Raw genomic sequence first — 7,500 nt, 5'->3', positions numbered from 1 at the left:
TGAACGCGCCCGATCTCGTCTGATCTCGGAAGCCAAGCTGGGTCGGGCCTGGTCAGTACTTGGATGGGAGACTGCCTGGGAATACCAGGTGCCGTAAGCTTTTGCATTTCAACACACAAATGACAGTTTAAATAGTGAAACGGATCTGAGGCACTCTTTAAGCTCATTTTCCAATAGGATGGTTAGTGAGTCTTGCGCAAAGAGCTCTTCCACTCATGTAGTAATGTCAAATTCTTCAAGCGTTACATCAATATCACTGTACATGCACAGAGCACCTGTAGATGTTTTTGTGCAAACACTCACAATTGTTTATGACGTGAATATTGCAGCATTAAGTATGCATTATAACTGTGCTGTCATGGGCAGCTATTAAAAATAAAAGTAGAAACTAATCAATATGCTTCACTCTAAATTGTTTTTTAAATCCCAATAAATGGGTTACAGTATCTACATGAAGCCCGTTGTCGAGGAAGCCTCTCACTTACGGCCATACCAGCCTGTTCTCATCTGATCTCTGAAGGTAACCAGGGGCGGTCCTGCATAGTCGCGTCACCTTCACCTTGCTCCATGTTAGAAACTCCATGATATCGTGTTCCCTGCTCAGGGTAGCACACTGATGCGCATTTATTCAGTATTCTTCGGGGCCGCAGTCGGCAGCCAATAAGAGTTAAAACTGGTTGCACAAGAGTGTCAGGTTGACACTGTGCCCGCTGCACGCTACAAGGTTAACGAGTTCCTCACTATTGAGCCCAGACGGACTAGCCGTAGACATTCTCTACATTTACAGAATAAATAAGTTAGTGTATTTCCTAAAAATTTCGTTCCTGCTGTTCTTTTGTTTTGTTTTGCACAAAAGGGAAATGCAATCAGGAGCGTTGTCATGAAGCTTTTCCTCAAGCTGCCTCCACTGAGTGAGCAGCGGCGCCCTCTGCAGTTTGTGTGTGGGAGTGCAAAAGCTTACAGCACCTGGTATTCCCAGGCGGTCTCCCATCCAAGTACTGACCAGGCCCGACCCTGCTTAGCTTCCGAGATCAGACGAGATCGGGCGTGTTCAGGGTGGTATGGCCGTAAGCGAGGGAAACCCGCTATAAAAGACCTTTTATACTTGGCAAATGTCACGCACTTTAAAATATAGAATTGTACTAAGCTTCACATGTTACAGCGAAAACATGCAAACCTTTGTTGTGAACTGCAGCTTCAACACTGAGCTGCAAAAATGCTTTTCCCGCGGTAACGTCACCATAATAACACATGTTACTTTCTCACAGCACAGTGTTAAAGTGACACAGAGCACACAGTGTGTTAGGACCATTTGAAAGTCCAACATTTTTGTGCTTTGGACAATTCAACTTATATACAGGACATAAAAACCTAAGCATGACTGCGTCATCACAGCATGTATAAAGAGGCTGTTTGTGAAGCAGTCCCTCGCTTACGGCCACGCCACCCTGAACGCGCCCGATCTCGTCTGCTCTCGGAAGCCAAGCTGGGTCGGGCCTGGTCAGTACTTGGATGGGAGACTGCCTGGGAATACCAGGTGCCGTAAGCTTTTGCATTTCAACACACAAATGACAGTTTAAATAGTGAAACGGATCTGAGGCACTCTTTAAGCTCATTTTCCAATAGGATGGTTAGTGAGTCTTGCGCAAAGAGCTCTTCCACTCATGTAGTAATGTCAAATTCTTCAAGCGTTACATCAGTATCACTGTACATGCACAGAGCACCTGTAGATGTTTTTGTGCAAACACTCACAATTGTTTATGACGTGAATATTGCTGCATTAAGTATGCATTATAACTGTGCTGTCATGGGCAGCTATTAAAAATAAAAGTAGAAACTAATCAATATGCTTCACTCTAAATTGTTTTTTAAATCCCAATAAATGGGTTACAGTATCTACATGAAGCCCGTTGTCGAGGAAGCCTCTCACTTACGGCCATACCAGCCTGTTCTCATCTGATCTCTGAAGGTAACCAGGGGCGGTCCTGCATAGTCGCGTCACCTTCACCTTGCTCCATGTTAGAAACTCCATGATATCGTGTTCCCTGCTCAGGGTAGCACACTGATGCGCATTTATTCAGTATTCTTCGGGGCCGCAGTCGGCAGCCAATAAGAGTTAAAACTGGTTGCACAAGAGTGTCAGGTTGACACTGTGCCCGCTGCACGCTACAAGGTTAACGAGTTCCTCACTATTGAGCCCAGACGGACTAGCCGTAGACATTCTCTACATTTACAGAATAAATAAGTTAGTGTATTTCCTAACAATTTCGTTCCTGCTGTTCTTTTGTTTTGTTTTGCACAAAAGGGAAATGCAATCAGGAGCGTTGTCATGAAGCTTTTCCTCAAGCTGCCTCCACTGAGTGAGCAGCGGCGCCCTCTGCAGTTTGTGTGTGGGAGTGCAAAAGCTTACAGCACCTGGTATTCCCAGGCGGTCTCCCATCCAAGTACTGACCAGGCTTAGCTTCCGAGATCAGACGAGATCGGGCGTGTTCAGGGTGGTATGGCCGTAAGCGAGGGAAACCCGCTATAAAAGACCTTTTATACTTGGCAAATGTCACGCACTTTAAAATATAGAATTGTACTAAGCTTCACATGTTACAGCGAAAACATGCAAACCTTTGTTGTGAACTGCAGCTTCAACACTGAGCTGCAAAAATGCTTTTCCCGCGGTAACGTCACCATAATAACACATGTTACTTTCTCACAGCACAGTGTTAAAGTGACACAGAGCACACAGTGTGTTAGGACCATTTGAAAGTCCAACATTTTTGTGCTTTGGACAATTCAACTTATATACAGGACATAAAAACCTAAGCATGACTGCGTCATCACAGCATGTATAAAGAGGCTGTTTGTGAAGCAGTCCCTCGCTTACGGCCACACCACCCTCAACGCGCCCGATCTCGTCTGATCTCGGAAGCCAAGCTGGGTCGGGCCTGGTCAGTACTTGGATGGGAGACTGCCTGGGAATACCAGGTGCCGTAAGCTTTTGCATTTCAACACACAAATGACAGTTTAAATAGTGAAACGGATCTGAGGCACTCTTTAAGCTCATTTTCCAATAGGATGGTTAGTGAGTCTTGCGCAAAGAGCTCTTCCACTCATGTAGTAATGTCAAATTCTTCAAGCGTTACATCAATATCACTGTACATGCACAGAGCACCTGTAGATGTTTTTGTGCAAACACTCACAATTGTTTATGACGTGAATATTGCTGCATTAAGTATGCATTATAACTGTGCTGTCATGGGCAGCTATTAAAAATAAAAGTAGAAACTAATCAATATGCTTCACTCTAAATTGTTTTTTAAATCCCAATAAATGGGTTACAGTATCTACATGAAGCCCGTTGTCGAGGAAGCCTCTCACTTACGGCCATACCAGCCTGTTCTCATCTGATCTCTGAAGGTAACCAGGGGCGGTCCTGCATAGTCGCGTCACCTTCACCTTGCTCCATGTTAGAAACTCCATGATATCGTGTTCCCTGCTCAGGGTAGCACACTGATGCGCATTTATTCAGTATTCTTCGGGGCCGCAGTCGGCAGCCAATAAGAGTTAAAACTGGTTGCACAAGAGTGTCAGGTTGACACTGTGCACGCTACAAGGTTAACGAGTTCCTCACTATTGAGCCCAGACGGACTAGCCGTAGACATTCTCTACATTTACAGAATAAATAAGTTAGTGTATTTCCTAAAAATTTCGTTCCTGCTGTTCTTTTGTTTTGTTTTGCACAAAAGGGAAATGCAATCAGGAGCGTTGTCATGAAGCTTTTCCTCAAGCTGCCTCCACTGAGTGAGCAGCGGCGCCCTCTGCAGTTTGTGTGTGGGAGTGCAAAAGCTTACAGCACCTGGTATTCCCAGGCGGTCTCCCATCCAAGTACTGACCAGGCCCGACCCTGCTTAGCTTCCGAGATCAGACGAGATCGGGCGTGTTCAGGGTGGTATGGCCGTAAGCGAGGGAAACCCGCTATAAAAGACCTTTTATACTTGGCAAATGTCACGCACTTTAAAATATAGGATTGTACTAAGCTTCACATGTTACAGCGAAAACATGCAAACCTTTGTTGTGAACTGCAGCTTCAACACTGAGCTGCAAAAATGCTTTTCCCGCGGTAACGTCACCATAATAACACATGTTACTTTCTCACAGCACAGTGTTAAAGTGACACAGAGCACACAGTATGTTAGGACCATTTGGAAGTCCAACATTTTTGTGCTTTGGACAATTCAACTTATATACAGGACATAAAAACCTAAGCATGACTGCGTCATCACAGCATGTATAAAGAGGCTGTTTGTGAAGCAGTCCCTCGCTTACGGCCACACCACCCTGAACGCGCCCGATCTCGTATGATCTCGGAAGCCAAGCTAGGTCGGGCCTGGTCAGTACTTGGATGGGAGACTGCCTGGGAATACCAGGTGCCGTAAGCTTTTGCATTTCAACACACAAATGACAGTTTAAATAGTGAAACGGATCTGAGGCACTCTTTAAGCTCATTTTCCAATAGGATGGTTAGTGAGTCTTGCGCAAAGAGCTCTTCCACTCATGTAGTAATGTCAAATTCTTCAAGCGTTACATCAATATCACTGTACATGCACAGAGCACCTGTAGATGTTTTTGTGCAAACACTCACAATTGTTTATGACGTGAATATTGCTGCATTAAGTATGCATTATAACTGTGCTGTCATGGGCAGCTATTAAAAATAAAAGTAGAAACTAATCAATATGCTTCACTCTAAATTGTTTTTTAAATCCCAATAAATGGGTTACAGTATCTACATGAAGCCCGTTGTCGAGGAAGCCTCTCACTTACGGCCATACCAGCCTGTTCTCATCTGATCTCTGAAGGTAACCAGGGGCGGTCCTGCATAGTCGCGTCACCTTCACCTTGCTCCATGTTAGAAACTCCATGATATCGTGTTCCCTGCTCAGGGTAGCACACTGATGCGCATTTATTCAGTATTCTTCGGGGCCGCAGTCGGCAGCCAATAAGAGTTAAAACTGGTTGCACAAGAGTGTCAGGTTGACACTGTGCACGCTACAAGGTTAACGAGTTCCTCACTATTGAGCCCAGACGGACTAGCCGTAGACATTCTCTACATTTACAGAATAAATAAGTTAGTGTATTTCCTAAAAATTTCGTTCCTGCTGTTCTTTTGTTTTGTTTTGCACAAAAGGGAAATGCAATCAGGAGCGTTGTCATGAAGCTTTTCCTCAAGCTGCCTCCACTGAGTGAGCAGCGGCGCCCTCTGCAGTTTGTGTGTGGGAGTGCAAAAGCTTACAGCACCTGGTATTCCCAGGCGGTCTCCCATCCAAGTACTGACCAGGCCCGACCCTGCTTAGCTTCCGAGATCAGACGAGATCGGGCGTGTTCAGGGTGGTATGGCCGTAAGCGAGGGAAACCCGCTATAAAAGACCTTTTATACTTGGCAAATGTCACGCACTTTAAAATATAGGATTGTACTAAGCTTCACATGTTACAGCGAAAACATGCAAACCTTTGTTGTGAACTGCAGCTTCAACACTGAGCTGCAAAAATGCTTTTCCCGCGGTAACGTCACCATAATAACACATGTTACTTTCTCACAGCACAGTGTTAAAGTGACACAGAGCACACAGTATGTTAGGACCATTTGGAAGTCCAACATTTTTGTGCTTTGGACAATTCAACTTATATACAGGACATAAAAACCTAAGCATGACTGCGTCATCACAGCATGTATAAAGAGGCTGTTTGTGAAGCAGTCCCTCGCTTACGGCCACGCCACCCTGAACGCGCCCGATCTCGTCTGATCTCGGAAGCCAAGCTGGGTCGGGCCTGGTCAGTACTTGGATGGGAGACTGCCTGGGAATACCAGGTGCCGTAAGCTTTTGCATTTCAACACACAAATGACAGTTTAAATAGTGAAACGGATCTGAGGCACTCTTTAAGCTCATTTTCCAATAGGATGGTTAGTGAGTCTTGCGCAAAGAGCTCTTCCACTCATGTAGTAATGTCAAATTCTTCAAGCGTTACATCAATATCACTGTACATGCACAGAGCACCTGTAGATGTTTTTGTGCAAACACTCACAATTGTTTATGACGTGAATATTGCAGCATTAAGTATGCATTATAACTGTGCTGTCATGGGCAGCTATTAAAAATAAAAGTAGAAACTAATCAATATGCTTCACTCTAAATTGTTTTTTAAATCCCAATAAATGGGTTACAGTATCTACATGAAGCCCGTTGTCGAGGAAGCCTCTCACTTACGGCCATACCAGCCTGTTCTCATCTGATCTCTGAAGGTAACCAGGGGCGGTCCTGCATAGTCGCGTCACCTTCACCTTGCTCCATGTTAGAAACTCCATGATATCGTGTTCCCTGCTCAGGGTAGCACACTGATGCGCATTTATTCAGTATTCTTCGGGGCCGCAGTCGGCAGCCAATAAGAGTTAAAACTGGTTGCACAAGAGTGTCAGGTTGACACTGTGCCCGCTGCACGCTACAAGGTTAACGAGTTCCTCACTATTGAGCCCAGACGGACTAGCCGTAGACATTCTCTACATTTACAGAATAAATAAGTTAGTGTATTTCCTAAAAATTTCGTTCCTGCTGTTCTTTTGTTTTGTTTTGCACAAAAGGGAAATGCAATCAGGAGCGTTGTCATGAAGCTTTTCCTCAAGCTGCCTCCACTGAGTGAGCAGCGGCGCCCTCTGCAGTTTGTGTGTGGGAGTGCAAAAGCTTACAGCACCTGGTATTCCCAGGCGGTCTCCCATCCAAGTACTGACCAGGCCCGACCCTGCTTAGCTTCCGAGATCAGACGAGATCGGGCGTGTTCAGGGTGGTATGGCCGTAAGCGAGGGAAACCCGCTATAAAAGACCTTTTATACTTGGCAAATGTCACGCACTTTAAAATATAGAATTGTACTAAGCTTCACATGTTACAGCGAAAACATGCAAACCTTTGTTGTGAACTGCAGCTTCAACACTGAGCTGCAAAAATGCTTTTCCCGCGGTAACGTCACCATAATAACACATGTTACTTTCTCACAGCACAGTGTTAAAGTGACACAGAGCACACAGTGTGTTAGGACCATTTGAAAGTCCAACATTTTTGTGCTTTGGACAATTCAACTTATATACAGGACATAAAAACCTAAGCATGACTGCGTCATCACAGCATGTATAAAGAGGCTGTTTGTGAAGCAGTCCCTCGCTTACGGCCACGCCACCCTGAACGCGCCCGATCTCGTCTGCTCTCGGAAGCCAAGCTGGGTCGGGCCTGGTCAGTACTTGGATGGGAGACTGCCTGGGAATACCAGGTGCCGTAAGCTTTTGCATTTCAACACACAAATGACAGTTTAAATAGTGAAACGGATCTGAGGCACTCTTTAAGCTCATTTTCCAATAGGATGGTTAGTGAGTCTTGCGCAAAGAGCTCTTCCACTCATGTAGTAATGTCAAATTCTTCAAGCGTTACATCAGTATCACTGTACATGCACAGAGCACCTGT

General features: G+C 45.1%; 6 non-coding genes and 4 pseudogenes across 6 annotated transcripts in view; 6 read left to right on the top strand and 4 right to left on the bottom strand.

Annotated features, from left to right (window-relative positions):
• Positions 1–100, top strand: part of LOC147302623 (5S ribosomal RNA) — a 119-nt gene extending 19 nt beyond the window's left edge. The window contains exon 1 of the ribosomal RNA XR_015127440.1: positions 1–100. This exon is cut by the window's left edge and continues 19 nt beyond it. This is a non-coding gene — a ribosomal RNA (5S ribosomal RNA).
• An 854-nt stretch (positions 101–954) lies between these two features.
• Positions 955–1,073, bottom strand: LOC147302622 (5S ribosomal RNA). The gene has a single exon (XR_015127474.1). It is a non-coding gene; the product is annotated as a 5S ribosomal RNA (ribosomal RNA).
• A 357-nt stretch (positions 1,074–1,430) lies between these two features.
• Positions 1,431–1,549, top strand: LOC147302621 (5S ribosomal RNA; annotated as a pseudogene).
• A 1,320-nt stretch (positions 1,550–2,869) lies between these two features.
• LOC147302620 (5S ribosomal RNA) lies at positions 2,870–2,988 on the top strand (annotated as a pseudogene).
• An 847-nt stretch (positions 2,989–3,835) lies between these two features.
• On the bottom strand, positions 3,836–3,954 carry LOC147302619 (5S ribosomal RNA). Its single transcript, XR_015127473.1, has one exon. It is a non-coding gene; the product is annotated as a 5S ribosomal RNA (ribosomal RNA).
• A 357-nt stretch (positions 3,955–4,311) lies between these two features.
• On the top strand, positions 4,312–4,430 carry LOC147302618 (5S ribosomal RNA; annotated as a pseudogene).
• An 847-nt stretch (positions 4,431–5,277) lies between these two features.
• LOC147302617 (5S ribosomal RNA) lies at positions 5,278–5,396 on the bottom strand. The gene has a single exon (XR_015127472.1). It is a non-coding gene; the product is annotated as a 5S ribosomal RNA (ribosomal RNA).
• Positions 5,397–5,753: 357 nt separating this feature from the next.
• LOC147302616 (5S ribosomal RNA) lies at positions 5,754–5,872 on the top strand. Its single transcript, XR_015127439.1, has one exon. It is a non-coding gene; the product is annotated as a 5S ribosomal RNA (ribosomal RNA).
• Positions 5,873–6,726: 854 nt separating this feature from the next.
• On the bottom strand, positions 6,727–6,845 carry LOC147302615 (5S ribosomal RNA). The gene has a single exon (XR_015127471.1). It is a non-coding gene; the product is annotated as a 5S ribosomal RNA (ribosomal RNA).
• A 357-nt stretch (positions 6,846–7,202) lies between these two features.
• On the top strand, positions 7,203–7,321 carry LOC147302614 (5S ribosomal RNA; annotated as a pseudogene).
• Positions 7,322–7,500: the final 179 nt, after the last annotated feature.

The sequence above is a fragment of the Aulonocara sp. 'chitande type north' Nkhata Bay genome, linkage group LG23, assembly GCF_057382095.1.
Source record: "Aulonocara sp. 'chitande type north' Nkhata Bay isolate Kocher_YH1m ecotype deep benthic linkage group LG23, A_spYH_male_GT1.1, whole genome shotgun sequence".
In the NCBI taxonomy this organism is placed as follows: domain Eukaryota; kingdom Metazoa; phylum Chordata; class Actinopteri; order Cichliformes; family Cichlidae; genus Aulonocara; species Aulonocara sp. 'chitande type north' Nkhata Bay.
The sequence above is the reverse complement of the archived record's forward strand: the minus strand, read 5'-3'. Positions and strand labels throughout refer to the sequence as shown.